We start from the raw sequence: 26961 nt of genomic DNA on the forward strand, positions 1-26961 counted from the left end.
CAAAGTCAAATGTAATTTGTTTAGAGTAAACAAAACACAGTATTGTATTGATGTACCTTAAAGTGTTTGCTTAATAAAAGAAAATATTTTAAGCTATAATAAAAAATATTGCCTGCAACAAAATGAAGTATTTTTTTTAATTTTTTTTCACAAACTTAAAAACTCTACTTAGATCTAATATAAATATGAGGTTAGTCCAAAAGGAATAATTAAGTTATAACAAAGTAACAAATGTTGTGTGGTCTTCAGAATGAATCATCTTATTACTTTGTGTGAATGTAAATATATATCTTAGACAGAAGCAATATTTTTCACTTAACTCAACTTAATTTTTTTAGGTTGAAAAATCAAGTTGGAATAAACAAAACAAATTAGCTGTAACAAATTAGCGAAAACATTTTGAGGTAAATGGTAAATGTGCATGTATGTCGTTCAGTGTGCGTTTACAGGTGAATACGTCTGCATTTCCTGCCAAATACTAGCCTCAAAAAGATTAAAATATAATTAATGCAAATAAACTACTTCTACTAATAATAATCATAATCAATTCAATAATATAAATACTATATTTTATTAGAATATAGTTGTAATATAGTCAAGACAAAACATGCTTATGACATGCTCAAAAACTGATATTTCTTAAATCTGTATTCAAATGTAGTTCCCTCTGTCAGCAATGTATCAACAACGACACACACATTTCTATCAGTATTTCTCTGTGTTGTGGTTGACATGACGATGACTGTTACGGCCCGTCCACACAGCGGCTTTGGAAAAAGCTTGCCGGCGGGCGTGTCTGAAGCTCGACCAACAACCAATCACATGAATCTCCCGCCCCAGACACACAAGCAGCGGTTTGATTGGCTAGAGCTTGTACTGGCATATGATTTGATTGGCTGACGCTTCCACCGAAAGCTTCAGAAGCTTAAAAAGTTGAACATTGCTCAACTTTTGCAGCCTGAAACGCCAGGAAAGCTCCACTCTGCTTCCCACAATGCAGTTCGGCAAAAAGTGACGTCACCCCATTCAAAGTGAATGGGCAGAAGCTTCCAACGCCGCTGTGTGGACGGGCCGTTAGGAGTTAAGGGGAGAGGCTGAGCATCACCATGACATGTGCAAATTGACATAAAAATGAATAAAAGGGGAAACAAATGCTCCATGTTTTTTAGGCTGTAAACTTTCATTGTTATGTAAACCAACTAGACAGACAGTGTATCACTCTTCCTCCTGTACATTAGCAGATCAAAGGCATCACAGACTTGAATGAATGGTAAATAAAGAATGCTGGAAATAACTGCATCTCCATTAGCCTATATGCTCTGCAGAGACTGCCTTCTTCAAGTCGTGAATTGCAGCTGATGTTTTAATATGGAAATTGGCAATTTGACTTATACAACATTCGTAAGTTGTACATTTGAGTCATACAATAACCCTCCTTCGAGTGATGCTCTGGTTTCTTCATGTTTTGTTTTTTTCCCCTCTTGCTTGCTCTGGAGTGAAACTGTCTTTTCACCGACATCTCTTCACCTGCACTAGTGGCCGTATAAAAGCCGTGATTGGTCAGATGTCGATTCATTGCAACGGTGTCGGGTTACAGACGTGCTCCCCTTGTCACCTCTCACTCTCACTCTCGCGGAGAACACAAATTGGGTTATCTACAGGTGTTATTTTGTGTGGTAGAGGGTCGCTTTTCATTGATACGTTTTTCACCCCGGGCGGTCCGTTGTTTTGATATTCCACCACCAGTGTATAAATAATAAATAAATGTGAAAAAGAATTTTTTTTTTTTTTTTTAAAGAATTTTTTTTTTTTCGCGACCCACCTATCACATCTCTGCGCCCCACCAGTGGGGCGCGCCCCACACTTTGAGAAACGCTGGTGTAAACGTAGCGAGTGTGTTGATTGTTGACTGCTCGGTTGGTTGACTGAAGGATTTGTGGCTCAAAGATTAGATGACTGTTTGCTGGCTGCTTTGTTATCTGATTGAACGACTGTTTCTTTGGATGGTTGCTCTGTGTCATTGTGTCACCATGGAATTACTCTTTCTCTATAATATTATTTTTCTGGGATTAGGAAAACACAAACACACGCTCACAGTGTTTATTTGCCTTAACTCACAGAAACCACCACAGGCAGATCAGCTGATGATGTCATGCCTTGCTCTGATGGGTTGGCCCTGACTTCCTACTCCCCCTCCCTCTCCCTCTCTTCATCACCCTGCCTTCTTCTCTCAGTCATCCGCCTCTATTCAACAACACCCACCTCTCTCTCTCTCTCTCGCTCTCGCTCTCGCTCTCGCTCTCTCTCTCTCTCTCTCTCTCTCTCTCTCTCTCTCTCTCTCTCTCTCTCGCGCCTCCTCTTTCTGTCCCTTTCCTCTTCGTTACACTCTGCTCCTGCCAGGAAGATGATGCTGATGCTGATGATGTGACATTGTGACCAGCCAATGCCGATAGCAGGAGAGTGGGGAAGGGGTGTGTTCAGAGGCTGAGCTTGTGTGTGATCGATGCTGCTGAGGAGACCGCAGAAGAAGAAGGAGAAGAGAGAGAGGTAGAGGAGGGTGGGGGAGGCCTTGTCCGAGCTAAGGAGCACCAGCACTGGCTTATTAAAAGAGAAGAGGAGGAGGAGGAAGAGGAGGAGGGAGGGAGAAAGCTGTCGGATGTTAGAGGGGGATCAACCTGTGCTGTCATGGACAAATATCAACCAAAGAGACCCACCACCCTGGCTCTGTTCCCACAGCGGCCACAAGCCGGCACCCAGGTAGGAGTCTGGGAGGATCCCTGCTCTGAGACGGCTACAGTGTGTGTTCGTGTGTGTGTGTGTGTGTGTGTGTGTGTGTGTGTGTGTGTGTGTGTGTGTGTGTGTGTGTGTGTGTGTGTGTGTGTGTGTGTGTGTGTGTGTGTGTGTGTGTGTGTGTGTGTGTGTGTGTGTGTGTGTGTGTGTGTGTGTGTGTGTGTGTGTGTGTGTGTGTGTGTGTGTGTGTGTGTGTGTGTGTGTGTGTGTGTGTGATCAGGCAGCTGTGGCATCAAGTGAAAATGAGTTACTGTGTGTGTGTGTGTGTGTGTGTGTGTGTGTGTGTGTGTGTGTGTGTGTGTGTGTGTGTGTGTGTGTGTGTGTGTGTGTGTGTGTGTGTGTGTGTGTGTGTGTGTGTGTGTGTGTGTGTGTGTGTGTGTGTGTGTGTGTGTGTGTGTGTGTGTGTGTGTGTGCGTGCATTGTGTATTGTGTATTGGCGGCAGTATTCCTGGGAGACACACATCATGTTTGTGTCCCCCCCAGTTGGTGGGCAGCTGGGAGTTCATTGGCTTGCTCAAGGACACGTCGACTGACTGGCTGTGTGTGGATTGACCCTCATTGCGCTATTAAATAGGAGCCTTCAAGCTGCCATCTTGTGAAATACACATGTGTGAGGATGGCTCAGTTGTTACAGAGAAACAGAAGCAGAGGATAATGCAAAGCCAAGTCAAAAAAGGTCTATAAAACAAGTGTGGATGATAGTGAGGTTCCTGGCTCAGTGAGGGTGGTCTCTGGAGGGGGCCAGCCAGACTGAGTGGCTCTCGCTCCGCAGTATATGCCTGTGTATTCCTTTAAATGAGCTGCATCCTGTTTACTGTGCGCAGATCAGAGCAGAGTCTGTTACCCTAACCTGGGTTTCCATCCAGCATCAACATCCACATCTCAATACAGGGAGGTGCTTGTGTCCGGTGCAACATCAAATTAAATCAGTGTTGTTGTTGTCTCAATACTTAGACAACAGAAATATGGTGTTGATTTGGGCAGATATTAAACAAACTATACTTATAAATAGAGACATGTTGCGTGTAGAATGAAAATGCACAACATACTGTTGAGAATTGTAAGGTTTGTTCTCATAGCTAAATACTGGATAATATTGCCAATGGCCAGACACATTTGCATTTAAAGAATCTTAAAGAGAGAACAGAAATGTCTCATCTGCTCTGTGTGTTGACCTTAATAGCTGGTGATCTTCATTCTCATACACCTAAATGCATAAAGTACAAGCTTGTTATGTGTATTTCTTATTAAACAATTTAATTGGATGATTGACAGTTTAATGTTATTTAATATGTTTCATCATAAAACAGGAAATATTGAAACATGACAACAATAATCAAACCCAGCCACGGACTGTTGCTCCTAATACTCTTCTCAGTGAGCAGTCAGGTGGAGAGCAGGCTCAAGCAGCTTTCTTGTGTTGCTCTTTCAGAGTTAGTGGGTTAAAGGGCTAAAAGAGGGCACTTTTAATAATCAGTGGTGGGCCGTCAGACCAGCAAGGCCTTCTCTGGCCTGAACACTATCAGAATCCCTGACTAACCTCATATACATGTATGAATGATTTCTAATAGCCTGTTGTCTTCAGCTCATAGCTTTTCTCTGTGTTGCTCTCGGTTGCGCTGCATCCAGTAATGGTTGTTAATGTTGGAGATTTTATCCAATCATATTTCAGTCAGAATGTGTTGCTGGCTCAAAGAGATGTTTCCTGAGGCCTTCAGAATCAACAGTGCAGGCCTTGTAGCTTTACAAAAATGGCAATGAAACTGTTGCAATGGCCAATCAGATTTGGAGTGGCGTACGATGACGTCTGCATGTACACGTCCGTCCTCTGGCAGCTGTAGCGTCCTTAGCAACCTATACAATCTAAATCGTTTTTCTGTAAACATTAAGACGCACAATGGCTGACAGCGGAGGAGAAATTGATTTGGTGAAGCTAGCAAGTCTGTCGCAGCCCAGACTTGGAGTACTCGAGGCCAATTTTCAGGACTAGTGACTCGACTCTGACTTGTGCAGCGATGGACTTGAACTCGAACTCTTGAATTCTCCCACGCTGTTGGTCTCGGACTTGAACTTGGACAACGTGTAATTTCATGAGCAGGAATTCACTGTTTCATGGTCATTGTTTCAAATGCTGTTCCACTGTTAAAATCATCTCAATGACGTTCTCACCAACAATCCAGATAAGGAAATGAAACAACCACTTTATACAAGTTGACTTTGATCCCCAAGAATTAATAATATTATATATTTATGTTTATGGCCCATCCCTAGTAAAATAAAAGTCATCCAGTACAGTGAGGGTTTAGTTATGTCAGTGGAATGTTAATGTCTTTTCAGTTTCTATGGATTTTGCAACCACTAAATAAAACGTTTTTATTTGTAAAGCAGCTCTTTGAAGGCAGTCTTGGAACTCGACCCAACCTGGATGATAATAATAATATTAATATTGATAATAAGCCTTTATTTGTATAGCACCTTTCATACAGGAATTGCTGACCAAAAGTGCTTCACAGCAGTTATATAGACAAAGTAAAAGCAATGCAGAAAATAAAAGGATAAAAGCAATGTAGATAATAACAAACCAACAGCTACATTTAAACAAATATATCCACTCAGATGACTCAGACTTGTGAATTGGACTCAGACACGAACAGAGGCAATGATGACTTTACTCGGACTCGACTCAGACTCCTGTTGGGTGACTCAGACTTGGACTCGGACACGAGCACAGGTAATCATGACCAAGACTCGGACTCGACTCAGACTCTTCTTGGGTGACTCGGAATCGGACTTTATTTATTTATTTTATTTTAATCGTTTATTTGGCAGGGACAATGCACAGTGATGAACACTTAAAGGTCCCATGTCATGGCCATTTCCACTGATCATAATTCCATTGTTGAGGTCGACTAGAATAGATTTATACTGTGCAATTTTCCAAACTCACATTGGTTTCGCATACAGCATCTCTGTAAAGTACGTGTATTCAGCAGTATTCACTCTCTCCACTAAACGGCTCGCTGCAGCTCTTGCCCCCCCCTCCCTGTGAGCCCAGTGTGCTTCGATTGGTCGGGACCAGTCGGGACGTTGTGAATCGCGCTGAGCTCCGTGGAGGTGTGATTTCTTTGTTCTTTGCGATACACAGCGAAACACAGCCAAACTCACCCTGAGCACACACAAAGTCACAGCCGAAGTAAAAACAATAAGTGTGGCTTGATATTGAGAAGAAAAAGGTTGATAAACGCTGTGAGAATGGGTCTGTAGAGAGAATTTCCCAAGATCCCAACTGTCTGTTATCAGCCTGCAGCCAGGGAGGAGAGATCAGCTGAGCTGCCTGCACTGTGTGTGTGAGGAAGTCCGTGGATTGGTCAATTTGGACCAATCAGCGGGGGCTTAACGTAACGGCTCCGCGGACATAACGGCTCCACGGATTGGTCCATTTTGTTCCGTATGGATGACATCATGCGTACCCGGAAGAATCAAATGGACAATAACGTTTCTCCAACGAGGCGTTTTGGGGAGGTATTTTCTGTGTTAGAGTTGTACTCGCTACAGGGTGTACTTTGAGGGTTTTGACTCTGCAGACCGTTTACATGCATAAAAAGCTTCATAACACAAGGGGACGGGTGATAACCGGAAAAGCATGACATGGGACCTTTAAAACATAAAAAAATGTGTCAAGCGTAACAGTGCCAGATTTAGCTTTGAGCCCATTTCCATCCACACATAAAACATTTAAGAAAATGACATTTTACAAACATAGCAAAAACAAATACATGATATGCAAAAAGTGCAAAAGAGCAAGAGCAGCACACACAAGTATTTACCACATGGCAGTACAATGTAGCAGCAACGACATATAAAGTGCAAGAGAAGATAAAAGAGCTAAAGTGTAAGAGGAGATACCCCTGGCCTGTGTTAAAGTGCATTTAGCGGTGATTGCACGTCTGTTTGTTTCTCAACCATTCTTTGAGTTGACCTTTAAAACTATTGACAATGTGGGACAATCCCGTAACTCAGTTGGGAGGCTATTCCACAATGAGCTGCCTTTAACGGAGAGGACATTTTGTCCAAAAGTGGTCCGTCTGCGATGGACTTCACAGTCTCCTCTGGTTTTTGGCCTAGTGCAGCGTCCAGTGTGTTTTCTGTGGATGAATTCCCCTAAGGGAGGGGGGGGGGGGGCAGTCCATGTACACATTTATAAATAAAACACATACTTTTAAAAGACTTAAAATCGTCAAAACTCAATAAATTGTGTTTTTCAAGGATGGTACAGTGGTGGTATGAATAAGGCTTTCTGTCAAACACCTTGATAGCTCTCTCGTACAGCTGTTCTATGGGTTTTAGGTTTGTGGCACAAGCAAACGACCAGTTTGTAAAACAGTATTCAATGTGGGATAGAATCATACAGTGGAGGTATGACTTTGCAGCATTGACAGTTAAAGGGGTCCTATCATCCAAAATGCAATTTTGTACATCTTTTATACATGAATATGTGTCCCCGGTGTTCCAGGGAACTCACCAAGTGTCAGAACACACAACCCTCTCTCTTTTCCTCCACACCCAAATCTCTAAAAAAGGGGCTGCAACGGATCTGATGTATACAGAATGATCCAGATTTGAACACTTTACTGACGTCAGGACGGTGGCGCTTCGGCTATTGGTCAATTCTCCACCTATCAGGGGAATGAGAGGTTGGGCCACGGCCGGCCATTGCCGCTCGAAAGCGCTGGAGACGCTGTAGTACATATGCCAGGCCTTTAAGTGGCGCTGTAGTCTGCCACAAAAGCAGCGAAGAAGACTTCCCTTGCATGGTTGCCATGGTTGCCCTTCTGTTTATTCTCCACTGTGGCTCTTTTTCTCCCTCCCCGAGGCAAGCTTTTGCGCCTCCTGCTTTAAAACAAATGAATAATGGCTCTATATAATCATATGTAAGGGATATATAACACCTTCATGCCGATCTAGATCCCTCCGCTTCGCGTCGGGCTCCTGATCAGCCTGTCGGTGTTCTTTTCCCCATAATGACCGCGTCTTTGCACATTATCCCGCTTATTACATGGCCACATTCTCAACAAAGTAACGACATGATTTGAAAACATCGTTGCTTGCTTTAAAAGTAGCACAATTAATTATATCAAACCTTGGAAAGTATCTAGATATCCCTGCCCTAATGCCAAAGTAACTGGCAACTCCCCTCTCCTGCAGGGGGGCGTGGTCATTTGCAGCTCACAGAATCAGCCCCCTGCAAAAACAAGGCTGGATAGAGCAAATAGAGCGAAATGAGGCATGGCTAAAATGCAGGATCTGTTTGGTATTTTGAAAAAAAAACTATATTTATATACTTTATATAGGGATGGCCCTACAATATATGTTTCAAATATAGCATGATAGGTCCACTTTAAGAAAGGTCTCAGTTGTTTAAAATGTTGCAAGTTGAATTTAACGGTATTGAATACTTTTTTAATATGTTTCTTAAAAGTCAAGTTCGAGTCCATTATAACGCCAAGATACTTGAAGTGGGGAACTAGTTCTACTTCTGCTCTGTTTAAAAACACATTGGATCCTTCGTTTTTGACTGGTCGATTACTGAACATCATGCATACTGTTTTTTTTGCATTTAACTGTAAGCAAATGTTGTTCAGCCAGTGTTGAACCTTGTCCATTGCTTTTGAGAGACAAGATGAGATGATTTCAGTGTTTTTCCCGTGTATAAAGATGACCGCATCATCGGCATACATTTGCACATTCAACTCAGGACATGGGCAAGTGATTTATGTACAGTGAAAACAGTAATGGTCCAAGAATGGAACCTTGTGGAACCCCAACAGGGTTCACAAGGTAGGGGGATTTAGCATCGTTCCATAAGTAAGATTTAACCCAATGTATAGAAACTGCAGAAACATTTAAATGCATCAGCTTTTTAAGGAGCACTTGGTGGTCAACAGTGTCAAAAGCCTTCCTGAGATCAAGGAAGACAGCACCTACATATGGGCTTGTGTCCAACATACATTTAACCTTTTCCACAAAAACACAGTTAGCTGTCTCAGTGGAGTGGTGAGCATGAAAACCAAACTGCATTGGGTGGAGTGGAGCGAAACCTTTGTCTAAATGTTTGGTGACTAGTTTTGACACCCATTTCTCAGCTACCTTAGAGACACAGGGGAGGATGCTGATTGGTCTATAATTGAACATCATTGCCTTATCCCCAGATTTAAAGATCGGTGTCACCGTGGCCACCTTCCAGGATGATGGAACTTCCCTCGTGCTGATAGATTGATTCACTATTGGTTTTATTAGACCGTCGATATGTGTCTTTATAAAGTTGGTGTCTAAATCATCTGCATCCCTAGCCTTAGAACCTCTTAACCCTGAGATTATATGTTTCACCTCAAACTCTGTGATTTCCTCCAGGTCAAAAACGGGGTGTATCCACAGTCGGGCTAGGTGAGACCTCAGATGGCAGGAAGAGCTTTGTAATGTCCAGAGCACTATTTATAAAATACTAATTTAGAGAGTTGGCTAACACGGCAGGGTCTTTTATCAGGGCATCGTTGATTTTTAATTCTAGTACATTATTTTCCTGTTTGGTTTGTTTACCTAATAGTTTATTTAGGATTTGCCAAACGTTTTTACTGTTTACTGTTACTTTCGCACCTTCAATTATATTGATGAAGAAGTTCGCTTTGGCCTGTCTTATTGTTTGTGTTACCTTGTTACGAGCATGAGTGAATCTCTGTCTATCAGTGGATAGTCCGGATTTCAAGCTCTGCTTTAATAGTTGGTCTCTGGATTTCATGAGATTCCTGCACTGTAGATTCAGCCAGGGAAGATGATGTTCCTTCCTGTCCCTTATGCCCCGGCCACACGAGGACGAAAACGGCTAAACGCATAGGATTAACGCAAACGCAATCGCAAACAAGCTTCCGTCCACACGCAATAGTTATCCGGATAGTGTCTGTCCACACGAGACCGCTCCGTTTAGCTCCAGCCGCTGGAGAAGCTGCAGTACATATGCTGAGCCTGTAGTGGCGCTGTAACTTCCTCCACAAAAGCAGCGAAGAAGCATGGTTGTCATGGTTGCCCTTCTGTTTATTCTCCGCGGTGGGGGCCGAGGGAACCGGGCAGAGTTTTTCGCCAGTCAACGTGTATTAAAGTTTAAATCTTCCGACAAAATTATAAAAGTGTCGGTCAAAGGTCTTCTTTGTTATTTATTGAGCTTTAAAACAAATGAATAACGACTCTATATAATATAATAATAAAATACATGGAGCCTCTCTTTTTCCTCCCTCTCTTCGGACAGCGCCAGTGGTGTCTGTTTCATGCAGCAGCTGATCCAGTAATGAGTGACCCGGCCGACAGTAAAAATAAACATATTTATAACTAGTTTAGGTAGGCTAGTTTGAGAGGTGTCTCCGTCCTGTCAGATCGCGTTTATGTCCATATCGAGAGAAAGATAAATAATCTGAATTCAGTGTAGTTTACTTTGACGCGGGGGTGAGCAGCAGAGGTGGGGAGAGGCGGGGCTATTGCCTCATCATTATCAGAAAATGATCGTATAGGGCATACACACGGAGCCGTTTGACCCCCCAGAGCGTTACGTATGCCGTTCTATCCATCCGTTATCGTTTCCGCAGTCGTTTAGTGCCGTATTCGGTCGTCCTCGTGTGGCCGAATGGTCTATATGACACTAAACAGTAACGCAAACGACCGTTTTCGTCCTCGTGTGGCCGGGGCATAAGGCACCCTCTCCTTGAGAAGGAAGACATTGTATCGCTAATTTTAGATATGAACAGATTACTGTTTTCACCAATGTCTTCAGAGGACAGAGTGTCTCCCCAATCAATCATTTTCACTGCCTCCATAAAACGTTGTTGCAGGTTTTTGGGGATGAAGCGAGAACCCAAGGCAGGGGTTTTAGGTGTGGCCATGAACCTTTTTTTTGTGACTTTCCTGGCAAAAAGAACAAGATTATGGTCAGAAAGACCAGTCAGGAAGTTGTAGGTTTTAACTATTCTGTCAGCTTTGTTTGTAAATAATAAATCATAGTCTTGGAGGTTTTGGTTATTCTAGTCGGTTGATCCATTAGTTGTATTAAGTTGTGATTATCCCTGATCTGTACTAGACTCATACTAGAGTACAGGTAATGATGACTTGGACTCGACTCAGACTCTTATTGGGTGACTCGGACTTGGACTCATACTAGAGCACAGGTAATGATAACTTTGACTCGACTTAGACTCTTCCTAGGTAACTCTGACTTGGACTTGAACTCGAAGAGTGGGTTATCGAGAGTAAATTGGACTCGAGAATTGGTGACTTGACTACAACACTGTCCCAGCCGGGGAAGGGTTTGACCACCACTTCCAACCCACTAACTACAGCGGTACCTCTCAGCCTCCGAGGAGCACACTGCTGGGAACGCCTGATATTCCCAACTGATCCACTTGCTGTTTGGAGCCATAGAGGGATAGCAAACCTGCGTTTTCTAACCAAGGCAAAAACTAGACACCAAAGCAAATGTATTTTTGTTGTCACGTTATTAAGTACATCTTAATGCTTCTGCTATAGATGATGTATGTGGCCGCAGTGAAAGGAGACTCATTGAATTGTGTTATTTGGGTTTCCTGCTTTAGTAATGGCACTCTTTCTCGCTAGATACCTTTCTCTGATGAAATGCCCTGTTATTCTGCGTCTCTGTATAATATTAAGGGTTTCTATACGATACAATACGATATTACTTTATTTGTCAGATCAAGTCTGAAATTTGACTTGCGTCACAGCAGCTCCATGTCCAACATCAACAGACAAATATCCAGACACAAAACAACAAACATTTAACATAACAGCACAATCAGTGAGAGAAAGGCTGCTCAAAGAGCCTTCAGCGTGCATCTGATCTGGGATCAGCTCTGTGTTCACTGTGAGGACTGACTGATGCACATAGGAGTGCTTCAGTCTGACTTTATTGAATGGTGGGACCCTGTATCTCCGATTAGACGGTAGCAGTTCATACTCACTGTTCAGAACATGATTTGGGTCAGAGATGATGTTGTTGGACAGCCTCACTAGGTTGTTATGATGAGTCATGGAGTCTCTGACAGGTGGACCAACAATCTTTGAGCAGATTTTTAACAGGTGGAGTTTTGATTTTAAAGTTGCTGACAAACATTTGTACCAGGTAGTATTGCAGTACTGCAGAATGGGCATGATGACAGATGTAAAGATAGCCGTGACGTCATAATGATGGTATTAAGAGGTGGATTAATTCAGGCAAATTCCTCTCATTACCGTTTACCCAAAGTACCTCCCGTAATTCCAGCATGGTTGTTTACCATGAATCATATGGCACGAGTGAAAAGGCAAAGAAAGCTGAGGAACTGGCCAAAGAGACATGTGTTGCACTGACTCCTGACCCTGTGACGTCAGTGAGAACCATCTCTATCTCAGTGTCGTATTACGGAACACCTGCACCTGTTTGCTTTCGGTGTGGTGGACCTTGAACCATGCTCCAGTTTCCTGAAGCTGCACAGGAGTGTGAGGTCGCAGGCAGGGTCACCACTGTAGGACAGATCGTGTTTGCAGTATGATAGCAGCAATAATACTGTATAATAATATGCCCTGCGCATCACACATCATACAGAGAGGAATCACAGCGGATCTCTGTGACAGCGGCGTTGTCGATGCTTTAGCTGGCGGAAACATTTTCAGACTTAAAAAAAGTTAAAACAAAATCGGATTTGTCTTACCAGTTTTTAATGCTGGAAATATACAGTTTATACAGTCGAATAGTAGGACATTACAGAAGAGCTAGTTAATGTTAGATATTCGCAGCCAGTGAGCACAGTGCTTCTTGGCTAAATTGACATCAATCGGCTGGGGAGTAGCAGGCGGCACACTGCTGCTACCTTCGTACCACTTAGAGCAGACGTTTTATATACATTGCTAGGTTTTATATACATAGGTCCCTGTAGTATGCATTGGTTGAATGCAGAAAATAGTGGACACATTGGCTGAATTGTAATCTCCAAATCCATTGTTTTATCAGTTTAAATTAGATTGCTCACATTTGACTGGCGAAAAATAAATCTTTGCCCAGGTCTAGCTATACTGGTCCCCCTATCCTTCCATGAGGTGCATACCGAGAATGTGTGCTGTCCTATAGAGCTGTGAGGAACTGGGACGTGGTATATCTCAGTTTATATCATGTGATAGATTGATTTGAATTATAAAAAATGTCTTGCATACCCAGATCCTCATTAAGGTGTAGTTACATTAAAGACTACATTTTGATTAAACTTAGGCTCATTTTTTTCTTTTTTTTCATTGTTAGAGTAAGAACAGCCATAAATGTCTCATGAAAGAGGAACTAATATAGATATAACAAAAAAAAGAATAAATACTTCACATTATTATGTAATTTAGCTGACCATTTTGTTACAAGGCAATTTACTTTGCACCTCTACACTGGACTCTGGACTCACCACAGCAGCTGGATTAGACAACACTCACTATCATTTCACATGTATGACTGTAATCTCACTAGCCTTACGTTATTAATTATTTTTTGTATATCCTTTATTTAATCAGGTAAAAGACTCATTGAGATTAAAATCTCTTTTCCAAGAGCGACCTGGCCAAGAAGGGCAGCATGAACAAAGTTACAACAGATAAAACACAGACATGACAGGCAGACAAATACAGCTGTAAAACACAAATAAAATGGCACATTAGCCAGTCAATATTGTTGGAGTCTACCGGACCAGGTCCGTCCTCCGCGCAGATCGTTTGGATATGGCCAGAGCGGGGTCGCCGTCCGGATCTGCCGATGACCTTTCTTAGTTCTGAGGGAAAAGGAATTGTGTCCTAGACACTATTCTCTGTTAGCTGTACAAAACTAGACTTTGCACTCCAATGGATTGTTTCTTCAAATAAGCACTTTATTACACAGTTCAACAAAGATATATCAATCCATACTATACCACAAAACGCCAGCGCCTTGGACTCCTTCTTGAGTTCCCACCGTGACAAGCTCGTCAGTGTGAGATCCCAGTTGAAGTGAGTGTCGAATTCTGAATATATCTTGTTCTTTATAGTATTTGCTGTGAAGCCCCCACCTTTGGTGCTCTCTGTGCTGCAATCTGCCTTTTCTGCCCAGCCACACACAGTTTTAGCTAAGGTCACGGCCAGGGCCCTACTCCCTTTTTCCTAATTTCGGTGTGTCTTTGTTACCTGTTTTAACTGGTTTTCTCACAAGACGGTTGCGCCTTTTGAAGGTCAGGGCCCCACATACCGTACCATGGTGTTCTCGTTCTTGAAGATAACAGGATGTAGCCAGCCAAACTGCTGAGGCATCTCAACAGTAAACTTTAACACGTTATTTTTCCACTCAGACAGCTCAATGTTTTTAGCGTTTCCTATAACAGGATTTACTATATCTTATATTCACAGTTACTTTTTGCCTTATTTTTATCCTTCAATCCCCCTTTTGCCCCATTCTAATGATTGGGGCAACAAAACAACGCTATTGTTTATGTACATTTATGTCAGCTGTTTTAGGCTTCTGTCTCTCTTTCCCACATTCTGCCATACGGTGGTACTGGTGGTGCTGTCGGGAAAGTGTCCATTGCTGCTGCTTCTTCTTCGCCTTCCTCAATGTCTGGGTTGTTTTCTAAGGATAGCAAGGCGAGTTGTTGGCCCAGGGGAGTAGAAGGTGCTATGGCGGTACTAATTATTTTGTCCACCATTGAGCGGATACATGGGATGCAGCAGCACCCGCACAAGGTCAAAATTGCTGCAAACACGGCCATTGATATCTTGTGTAGTTTCATTTTGTGGGGAATTTGGATTATTACTTTGGTCAATGATTTGCCTCCCCCTTTCACCCACTATGATAATGATTATTCCAACAATGATGAAAAAACAAAGTGTTAAGGCCAAGCAATAGAGGTGTTGGTTAGGTCCTGAGTTCTTCTTCATCTTCGTTTTTCTTGTAAAAGTTCTTTGGTGTATCAGTGTAGGTGAGTGTCTCTTGTGTGGTGTGTGTATGTGATGCGTGTGGTGTACCGCCTACTTTGGGGGAGCGGTCCCTTGTTGTGCCTCCTCGCCGGCTGTTATCTCCTGGGCTGCCGTTGGTTCTCCTGTTGTCTCCTCCTCCTCGGAAGTTGAGTCGATGTCCACACTTGGGGGTTGGGGGGCTTCGGTTGTTTGCCTGATGTTCAGTTGGCCTAGGTCCTGGATGGTGTCAGCGAGGGTCCTGGTAGGTGCTGGTGCTTCCACACACCTGCTCCAGTGGTACCACGTGTCTCCTTTTCCGTCTACTCTGACTGCATGATCTGTTCGCTGGGTTACCTTGAGTGGTTCAGAGAACCTTGGAGCACACCACTTGGGTTTGATCGTCTTCAGAGAGATGTCTTCACGATCCTCCTTCTCCGGTCCACTGATGGCTCCTTCCGAGTCGACCTCCTCTGTGAGGGCCCCGTCCGTCCTGATGTCGTCCCTGGTCCTAGCAGGTGGTTTCCCCGCCGCACACTGGCACCAGCTGTCCCCCTTTCCTCCTATGCGGACGGCATGAGAGGTACGCTGGGTCACTCGGTCGGGGCCGGAGAGCCACTTTGTCCTGATGACCTTCAGCCAGACGAACTTCGCTGTGTCGGCCTCCTGGGTCCCCCTTTTGGCGCCAGCAACCTGTGTGGAGAAATCTGATACAAATCCCTCAAGCCTACGCTCAGGGCTCCTGGGCCCTCAGCTTTTTTGATCCTCCACTGCATATGAATACAGAATTCCAACAAACTATCATCAAATGTCTTTCTATTATGAATTTAGATGAAATGTATATCCCCATAATGACCTAAACAATAAAGTCTATGGCTTTTACTTCTTTACCAGGCTAGTTACATGATGTTGTCTAAATTAAATTCTGTGTCATTACATTACTATGTTTTAGCTTTAACTGTAATATGTTCTTTCTACATTTCAAACCTCAGTTACTTTAATACCTGTTGAAATATTACAAAATGGTTTCATTATCACAGGTCAACTTCTTCAGTATTCCATTCTGGAATTACATCTCTCACAGTAGCCCCTAAAATAATGTGTTAGTCCAAAAGCATGCTTGATAGTCATTGTTTTAAATCATGCAGTTGCACTGATCACATGCAGACATACACTCACACTGTCAGGTTGTAAAGTCAAGTTTGGTCAGGTTCACCCCAGAGTCAGTCATTGTCAGTGCCTTCTCAAGTTACACTGTCGGTCAGGGTCAACGGTCATTTGGTCTCAGTCTTTTTGGCCATGTGTCGTGCTCTGCAGAGACTTTGACATGTCAGCATAGGCCAGTATCCTTTGTCTACAAAAATATGTCATATATGGAGCGCCATCATTTATTAATTCACGATTACAACTATATTTTTCAAGATATCTCCAACCCCTCATTGGAACAGCTGTTTCCCACATTCCCTGCAACTTGGTACAAAACTCACTTCAGAAACTTGTGTCTATAATTATTTTCTTGAGTCAAAACATTATCAGGATCTGTAAAGCTCTGCTATGTATTTCATAACTCATTATATTAATTTATCTTCAATTCTGGTGCACTTAAAGAACAATGTTACCCTCTTTAACAATGCGTGGAACCTTGGGTGTCCGAACATGCAACAATTACCCTACTTTATCAAGGATTTAAAAACAGAAGTCCTTTCGTATGTCCATCCGAGAGTCCTCCTATGGTAATAACTATGCCACAATGGTGAAACCAGCACCTCAAATTAAAATACTATATTTTGTTTAGAACTAGCTTTCCCTTCAACATGACCTATATAAAGAAATATTTGTCTGATCTTATAGAGCTGTTACTAAAACTCTCCCTTTGAACTGATCAATACTGTAACAAATTAAAACACTACCAAATTCACACTTGAATAAAAACTCTAAAAGAATAATTTGTAAACATGATGAAAAGGGTTCTACTCTGTACTCCTAACTCCCAAACACCCACTACTTAAAGTCTAGTGCATACCTCCATCATGCCCTCCCCCTCCTTTTTCAGTGTGTTTTAGGATGATTTTTCACTTCACTTTAATAGTTTTCTCTTTACCGCTATTTTTTATTTACCAATTGATTAATTCATGGTTAATACATCTTCTTATCTTCACTTATTTATCAAGTCAATTCAAGTTCTTTACAATACGTTAGTAGATACCTTGTGGAGTATTCACAATAACTAATCCTCTCTAGGGTATGAAATCCGTTCATCTTTAAGCAGATACTATTTCCTTATTTATCTTTTGTTCATGATAACAATGGTATAACAACCACACGTTTTACCCATATCTAGTTTCTATAACAAGATTATTATGTGTGACATAATAATCAGATGTCTTGTTTTCTAAACAAGAATATTAAACTTTAATCTTTTCAGTATTCTAGACCATCATTTAAACAAGCAGCCTCTTATCTAAACACTAAGCATTAAGGTTTCTACACCACCAACCGGGAAACTCTTGCACAATTATGCTGTAAAATCATTGCATCATTCCTCCAGAACAATCTGAGACAAGCATGTCTCAAGATCTTGTCATAATGAGCACAGTCAGTGATGCAGCTGTAGTCAGTGGCAGGGTCCCCAAAAAGCTAGGACCGGCCCTGGTCAGTGGGCTCCAAGGAAACTCTCCCTGGCTTTGGGATGAGGGAAGGAATCACTTTGCAGACACACGTTGTCGGCTGTACAGCAGAAATCCCCCAAAACCGCAGTACCTCTTCACACCACCGTTGCCTTGACAACGAGGCACAAGCATAATGTCAATATCTCCTATGCGTTCTTTGCACACTTCTTCTGTTCGCAGTGAGCAACTCTTCACCAACACACTGATTCAGAGAACCCAAAAGGTGGTGCAGAACTATCCAATGCTGTTGTAATCACATCCAGCCACTGAGAAAAACTCAATTTAAATCTCTCTCCCAACGGGTTGCAAAATAAAACGGCTGAGGTCAGGAATGCTGAAACATGTGAGTGTTAAAACAAACTAATGATAGTAGTCTGCCTATTCTTTATTACTTCAGTTCTAAGTTAATAGGCAAAACAAAGACACCCTCCTTAACCACGATACTAATCTTTTATCTACTTGGTTAATTCTATTCATTTTCAAATTGTTTATCTAAGTTGTGTTACAAGCATGGTGATGTTGTAACAGAATACAAATAACTGTATTCAATCCGCGCCGTATTTGAAAGCTGTAATGAATTCAAATCAATGTTTAAGGACGTAATATAAGTTAAATATATTGTTAATCTAATTACTGTTTTATTGTGAAGGCATCTCTGGTGAACAGCGGCCTGTGGCTTTTATTTTGAAAGGCCGTTCCGGAAATATACTCCGTAATGTGAACAGTGAGTTTGAATTCTATAAACACGGAAAGTTACGATAACAATCGTTCTAATGCATTAAATAAAGTCATGAAAGAGACAAGGAGGGGGAAAGGCGTGTGGAAGTAAGCAATGAACTGAAAATGCCACCAATGCTCTGTTTTAACGTGAACCACTTTTTACTTTCCCTTAACGTTACTGTCTGTAATATAATTGTTTTCCTTGAAATATAATTAAGTACAATCCTTAGTTAATGACAAATACCATGACATTCACAATGTAATGCAATGGTACCAATCAGTTCTCAAAACCCCTCATAAAACGACAAAGTGACGTAACTGTATCCTACAAAAACTATGCTAAAAACAGCAAATTATAGTTTCTTATTTATTTCAATATCTACTACTTCAGCTCCCACATTGATCTATTAATTTTCAATGTTATTCACTCCTTGTTTTAAATTCAATGCTCTTTCTTCATGCATTTAAGAAGAGAAAAAAGAAGGAGGGGGGTGTGGGTACTCTCACAGACACCCCGGCTGGAACAGGCATTCCAGGAGGAGGGGGGCTTCCTTGAAATAAGAATGACTTCGTATCTATATATCTGACTAGGTTAATATGTGTTCACTTGTATTTATTAATACACTGGACAAATCTTGTCGTTTCTCTTAATGTCCTTATTCTTATTTATTTGAATGTCCGTGGAGCAACACAGAATATTGAAGAACAGAGGGCAGCTGACCACAAATGAGCTTCCCCTGTTATATAAACATTATTCTGACTGACAAGCGTTCAAAAACCCTCCAGCTTATCACTTAGGCTACTACTTTTTGTTTTATTCATAACCTAAAAATACAATTGTGATGAATAGCTTGCTCTTTTTCTGATTGAAACAAAGAGTACTCTTCTACAGAATCCGAAAGTGGGGGGAGATTCTTTCACAGACAAATACTGACACCCCGGCTCCGGCTGGAGCTCTCAGCCTTTTCAAGAGAAGGGGGGCTTCTTTCAACAACTAACAACAAACTATTGGTATACCAAAACATTTACCAACATAAAACAAGGTCTTTACGAATCAACAATGACAACCAACAGACAGAACAATCAACAAACAGCAAACATTGTACACAGATATATTAGCTACTGATACGGCGACCAGTTTTACACCTTTCCTTAGATACTAGAGTCTCCCCTAGTTTTACACTGTACTATTGGCTACTAGTTTGACACCTTCCCTTTAGATACTAGAGTCTCCCCTAGTTTTACACTGTACTATTGGCTACTAGTTTTACTAGTTTGACACCTTCCCTTTGGACCGCGGCGGATCCTCATAAATTACGGGTTTCACCCGCTTCTCATCACAGATTTGTTTATACCCTTGTTGATCTATTTAGTGCACACAATTGTATTTACGTTTTATCTTTACTTTTTATCTGAGACAATTATTTCTGCCAGTTTCACACAATCCTAAAATTTAGTGGTATTTCAAACACATCTATTTGTTGTAACAGGCAGATGCTTACCTTGATTCTAAATTACCCGGGTTTTTGATTGTGTGAGATGGTTTCTTGTAAAAGCCGTAAACTCAATGTGTTTTGGTGTCCTCTCAGAAAGTCATCGGTGTCCAGACTACCCGCTCTAGACCATCACGTCACGGGGTCACCAAGCTGTTGGAGTCTACCGGACCAGGTCCGTCCTCCGCGCAGATCGTTTGGATATGGCCAGAGCGGGGTCGCCGTCCGGATCTGCCGATGACCTTTCTTAGTTCTGAGGGAAAAGGAATTGTGTCCTAGACACTATTCTCTGTTAGCTGTACAAAACTAGACTTTGCACTCCAATGGATTGTTCTTCAAATAAGCACTTTATTACACAGTTCAACAAAGATATATCAATCCATACGACACCTCGGTAGCACTTGGTCTTGCCGGGACTTGAACTGGTGACCTTCCAATTGCCAAGCCAAGTCCCTATCGACTTCGCCACCACCGCCCCTTTTAACTGGTTTTCTCACAAGACGGTTGCGCCTTTTGAAGGTCAGGGCCCCACATACCGTACCATGGTGTTCTCGTTCTTGAAGATAACAGGATGTAGCCGGCCAAACTGCTGAGGCATCTCAACAGTAAACTTTAACACGTTATTTTTCCACTCAGACAGCTCAATGTTTTTAGCGTTTCCTATAACAGGATTTACTATATCTTATATTCACAGTTACTTTTTGCCTTATTTTTATCCTTCAATATGCAAAATAAAACAAACTATGAAAAATCATTACAACTGGCAACATTTTTGGATATACGAGCACTCATATCTACCAATGGTGACGTGTTCTCTGTCCTTTAAGATGGACCTGAATTCCCCATAGTGATTACATCCAAGAGTTTCAGCTCCTTCTGTACATTGTTCCAAGCTGTGGGGGCAGCATATCTAAAAGCTGTTTTACCCAGTTTTGCTCTCACTGTAGGAACCAGCATCTGAATCAAATCTTGGGAGCGCAGGCCATATAGACTTTCTCTTTGAGACATACAGTGGGGCAAAAAAGTATTTAGTCAGCCACCAATTGTGCAAGTTCTCCCACTTAAAAAGATGAGAGAGGCCTATAATTTTCATCCTAGGTACACTACAACTATGAGAGACAGAATGGGGGGAAAGAATCCAGGAAATCACATTGTAGGATTTGTAATGAATTAATTGGTAAATTCCTCTGTAAAATAAGTATTTGATCACCTACAAACAAACAAGATTTCTGGCTCTCACAGACCTGTAACTTCTTCTTTAAGAGCCTCCTCTGTCCTCCACTCGTTAACTGTATTAATGGCTGTGACGGGGCTCTATTTGTCGGTTGGGTTAAAATCCATAAAAATCCGACCCAAACATAAACAGGTTAACCACCTCTTAACATAATCATTCCCCATAATTAACAAACGTCAAATAAATAACAAATTGCATGCTTCATTTCAGGAATTTAAAACACGGAAGTGATGCGCCTTCCCCTTTTCTCCGAAATGTTTGGTGTGTGTGTCGGCTGTCAGTGGCGGAGTCAGTCACTCTGTGACCCGCTCCGTCACAATGGCACTTGTTTGAACTCGTTATCAGTATAAAAGACACCTGTCCACAACCTCAAACAGTCACACTCCAAACTCCACTATGGCCAAGACCAAAGAGCTGTCAAAGGACACCAGAAACAAAATGGTAGACTTGCACCAGGCTGGGAAGACTGAATCTGCAATAGGTAAGCAGCTTGGTGTGAATAAATCAACTGTGGGAGCAATTATTAGAAAATGGAAGACATACAATACCACTGATAATCTCCCTCGATCTGGGGCTCCACGCAAGATCTCACCCCGTGGGGTCAAAATGATCACACGAACGGTGAGCAAAAATCCCAGAACCACACGGGGGGACCTAGTCAATGACCTGCAGAGAGCTGGGACCAAAGTAACAAAGGCTACCATCAGTAACACACTACGCCGCCAGGGACTCAAATCCTGCAGTGCCAGACGTGTCCCCCTGCTTAATGTCCAGGCCTGTCTGAAGTTTGCTAGAGAGCATTTAGATGATCCAGAAGAGGATTGGGAGAATGTCATATGGTCAGATGAAACCAAAATAGAACTTTTTGGTAAAAACTCAACTAGACGTGTTTGGAGGAGAAAGAATGCTGAGTTGCATCCAAAGAACACCATACCCACTGTGAAACATGGGGGTGGAAACATCATGCTTTGGAGCTGTTTTTCTGCAAAGGGACCAGAACGACTGATCCGTGTAAAGGAAAGAATGAATGGGGCCATGTATCGTGAGATTTTGAGTGACAACCTCCTTCCATCAGCAAGGGCATTGAAGATGAAACGTGGCTGGGTCTTTCAGCATGACAATGATCCCAAACACACCGCCCGGGCAACGAAGGAGTGGCTTCGTAAGAAGCATTTCAAGGTCCTGGAGTGGCCTAGCCAGTCTCCAGATCTCAACCCCATAGAAAATCTTTGGAGGGAGTTGAAAGTCTGTGTTGCCCAGCGACAGCCCCAAAACATCACTGCTCTAGAGGAGATCTGCATGGAGGAATGGGCCAAAATACCAGCAACAGTGTGTGAAAACCTTGTGAAGACTTACAGAAAACGTTTGACCTCTGTCATTGCCAACAAAGGGTATATAACAAAGTATTGAGATGAACTTTTGTTATTGACCAGATACTTATTTTCCATCATAATTTGCAAATAAATTCTTTGAAAATCAGACAATGTGATTTTCTGGCTTTTTTCTCATTTTGTCTCTCATAGTTGAGGTATACCTAGGATGAAAATTACAGGCCTCTCTCATCTTTTTAAGTGGGAGAACATGCACAATTGGTGGCTGACTAAATACCTTTTTGCCCCACTGTATATGTGTAAATGTAGGAGGGAACCAACCTAAGCAGAGATTTATAAATAAAACCCAACCAATGGGAAAGTCTGCGAGCAGACAAAGATGGCCAATTAGCAGCAGCATATAAAGTGCAATGGTGTACTCGATATCCACATCCAGTAATAAATCGTAAGGCACAATGGTACACAGTGTCCAAGCTCTTTAGGCACTGGTCAGAGGCATTCATATATAGCAGGTCACCATAATCTAATACAGGTAAAAACGTTGCAGATATCAAATGTTTCCTTGTCTGAAAAGAGAAACAGGATTTATTTCTGTAAAAGAAACCTAATTTTATTTTTAGCTTTGAAACAACATTTTCCGTGTGTAACTTGAAAGACAAGTTCTGTTCAATAAGAAATCCAGATATGTGTAAGTAGTGACCCTCTCAATGTCAGTCCCTTGAGCAGAACAAATCTTGGGTAGAATAGATGGTAACTTTTTGCCATTTGAAAATATCATCAGTTTGGATTTTTCTGCATTTAATACCAACTTCAGTTAATATAAATGGGTTTGTGGCATCAAAGGCAGACTGGAGTAAATAGACTTTGCTCTATAGAAGCGAAGGAACAATAAATAACAGTATCATCTGCATAAGAATGGTAAGAAGCATTTGCTAAATTATTACATAGATTATTTACATATTTGTTAAAAAGAATGGGTCCTAATATGGAACCTTGTGGCACACCCTTTGCTATCGGGAGGAAGGAAGAAGAGGACCCAGAAAATTGGACGCATTGGGTTCTCGCTGATGAATAATTTAAAAACCAACCTACAGTATGCCTAGATAAGCCGATACTGTGAAGTCTTTCCGCCAGGATGATATGATCAACTGTGTCAAACGCCTTTGACAAATCAATAAATAGAGCTGCACAATACTTTTTACAGTCCAATGCCTCAATGATGTTGTTCACCACTTTAATAGCAGCAGTTGTTGTGCTGTGTTGTTTTCTAAAACCGGATTGGTGCTCAGACAAAATATAATTTGTGTCCAAGAATAATTTAAGTTGTTCACTGAGAAGCTTTTCAAGGACCTTCGCTACAACACATCATTTTGAAATTGGCCTATAATCATTAACAGATGAGGGATCCCCAACTTTCAGTAAAGGAAGAACATATACAGATTTCCATATGTTAGGAATCTCGTTGTTGGAAAGAGTTGAATTAAAAAGATAAGTAAGCGGCTAAGCTATAAAGTCTGCAGCTTATTTAAGAAAATGAGGAGGATGTTTGTCTGGACCTGCCGATTTGTGTAGATCCAGATTCTGCAATACTTTATGGACCTCTATCACCTTGATAAAAGTGAAATTGAATGGCTGAGCCACGGGATGGGATGGAGGTGGTGAGGAATCAACGTTCTGTCCAGGGTCCGAATGTAGGGACTCAAACAAAGAACCAGAAGAAATAAAATGTTCATTAAAGCAGTTGAGAATGGCCGATTTGTCAGTGAGAGTTAGCGAGTCTGTACCAAATGAGTTTTGTATTACCTTCCAGAATTTCTTTGGATCATTTAGTATTAGAAATGTAGTATCAGATTTAGCCTTATTAACTAGGAAGGTGAAACGATTTCGGAGCTGTCTAAAAACAATCCAATCCACTTGGGATTTCGATTTTCTGGCACTTTGCCAGGCAATTTTAAACTAAACTAAAGCATTTTAGAATGCTGGCCGGTTGAGGACTAAACCAGGGATTTTTTAGCCCTTTCACCCTAAATTTGCGGAAAGGAGCATGTTTGCTTATAATTCTAATAAAAGCCTCGTGAAAATAATCCCATGCGAGTTCAACATCACTAATGAGAGATCTTGTTCCAATCAAAATCCCACAGGTCATGAAAAAATACTTGCTCGCAGAAATGTTTAAAATCACGTTTAAAAACTATTTGTGGTTTTGTTTTTGGAAGCTTAGCTTGCCTGATTGTAGCTATAGCACAATGGTCATTGGTCACTCATATCATTTTCAAAAATAGCAATTTCCAAAAACTTATGAGGCGCATTTGTTAAAAATAAGTCGATAAGAGACGATTTATCTTGGTGTTTAAGATTAGGACGAGTTGGGCTATTGATAAATTGCATAAGATTAAAAGAGTCACAGGTTGATTTAAAACGATCGGAGACAGAGGACAACCAGTCCCAGTTAAAGTCTCCAGCAATTCAAATCTCATTAAAATCCAAGCAAGATAACTGATGACTCAGTGATGATAAAGCCTCAATGCTTGCTGAAGGGGGTCTATAGCACCCTACAACAGTGATAAACTGACCCTTAAGTAGTTCAAATTGTCTGCTGAGGGACACAGATTATTGGATAGTAGCATGACATTTTGTTTTTACACAAATTGCAACACCTATACCTTTTCTGGGACGGTCACAACAAAACCCATTGTAACCCTTAATTGCAATGTCTTTGTCCGTGATAGATTTCTTTAGCCAAGTTTCAGATAAAACAAGAACTGATCAGAATCAGAGGATTTTGCCCAGATTTTCATGTGGTCCATTTTAGGAAGTATACTTCTGACATTTATGTGGATGATACCAAGACCCGACCTTGCTTTAAAATCATCAGGGGTACTCAGACAATTACAATCTGGTTCAGGGTTTGGATGAACATTTCCTGATAAGAGCAGGATAACAACTTTTCAAGTTGTTGTTTGCATAGATTCATTATATAGGCCAATTATTCTCTTTCCACCATAGGAATATGAGTTCATTGAAAACAACCAGTTCTAAGGACTAAAAAGACGAATAAGACAAGGTAGAGTCATGAGATCCTTGGAGCTCTTAAACAAAGTAGAATCCCAGTTTGTGTCTTTACTAGGGAAGACAAGATGAGGCACATTTTGGTCTCCACACCCTTCACGCACCTCATATGGATGGAGAATAGTCAATGGGAGAAAAAGAGGTGTAAGGAGAAACATGCTGGGTGACATGTGTCAGGGGGTAGAGAAGGCCTGCTGAAGAAATCCGAAAATCAGCACAGGAAACCCATCCGCGTTTTCCGTCCTGCCGAAGTTGAGGAATGCCAGATCAGCGAGGTGAGAATCCGGTCCGGACTTTCAGTCCTCCCGAGAACGAAGATGACGTTGTTTGACGTCTCATGTAAACAGGAACACAAGCCCAGTCATGCTATGCTTTAGCTCAATGAACCCAGTCCACCAAAGTCCAAAATCTAGCGCAACACAGGTGTCGTTTCAGCTCTGGGAAGTGAGCACAGGCTCCGCAGTCCAAGCTGATAGAGTGATCCCAGTCCTCCAGGAACGGGCAGTAATGTTTAGCCGTAACGTTACACAACAACATTTTTACCAACAACCAAGTCAACTGGTTGTACTGTCCAAACAGCTCACAGATATTGACCGGTGTTTTACAAAGAAAGCAGATATCACGTAGACAACACTAGAACAGACATGAAAGCACAGCGGGACAGGGACATACGTGCTGCCCATTGGTAGTTAAGTAGCTAATTGTGAGTTCTTAAATGAGTATGTGTCACAGAAAAGGTATCAAGCTGTTCTGCTGTGCCATTGTTTGTGTTGCTTTGAAGTCTTATAAACTGTTATTACGATATCAAGATATAAAAACACAAAAAACAATGATGGAGCATTTTAATAACTGAGACAATTCACCAATCTTTATAGTTATCCAAAGCTGTCTCGGACATGGTGAAAAGCAGAATGTGAATCTGAAAAATCTTTGCATTAAAGTGCGGTGTGATGCTTTTTCATAAATGCCCTTTACCTTATTACCAGTGTATGTATTGGTTTTGAAGGCATGTAGTTAAGCATGCCTCCAGTGTTGATTGCTGTTCACATAGAAGGAGAGGAGGTCTTTGATTAGCATTAAGGCACATTGATCTTATATGGCTGTTGGGTCTTGGTCCTTGCGTTCAGCTGGCTCTTCAGAACCTTTCCTACTCTGTGTAGGTACTTGGCGGTGGCTGCCTTTCCTCTGGCCTCGTAATGGTGTCCATTTCTCTGCGGGATCCCAAGGTTCTTGCTACAGTCCTGTACTTCCGCCATGTAGTCTTCTGGTAAATCCATCCCTTCAGTTGTGGTCATCTTGCATCTCTTTGCTACCATCCGACCACACGTCTCTACACCATTTGACGTTCCAATGCCTTGTGACGTGAGGTTCAGCCCTATACAGAACAGCATTCGGGACAGAGCATCTCTTTGGTACTGCTAGCTGGTGTTTGGCTGTCCTGGTGTCTTTGCCAATTCCCTTCTGGTCCCGGCTCCTTTACTGCGCCATGTGTATCCTCATCTTAACTGCAATGATGCCTGACAGGAGCTTCCATGTTGTGCAGAGGCACACTATCGGCTGGTAGTCGGAAGGACTTGCTCCTTTCTGAGGTCTTGATCAGGACGGTCCGGCCTTGGGTTAACCACTCTGGGTGGGTCCCATCTCTCAGCAGCTGGTTCAGTGGT

At 41.9% G+C, this 26961-nt stretch overlaps 1 pseudogene; it reads left to right on the forward strand.

Moving 5' to 3' along the window:
• The first annotated feature begins 2405 nt into the window (after positions 1-2405).
• The window catches only part of LOC117449008 (C-Jun-amino-terminal kinase-interacting protein 1-like), a 52975-nt pseudogene continuing 28419 nt past the window's right edge, over positions 2406-26961 (forward strand).

This window comes from Pseudochaenichthys georgianus, chromosome 7 (genome assembly GCF_902827115.2).
Source record: "Pseudochaenichthys georgianus chromosome 7, fPseGeo1.2, whole genome shotgun sequence".
NCBI classification, from domain to species: domain Eukaryota; kingdom Metazoa; phylum Chordata; class Actinopteri; order Perciformes; family Channichthyidae; genus Pseudochaenichthys; species Pseudochaenichthys georgianus.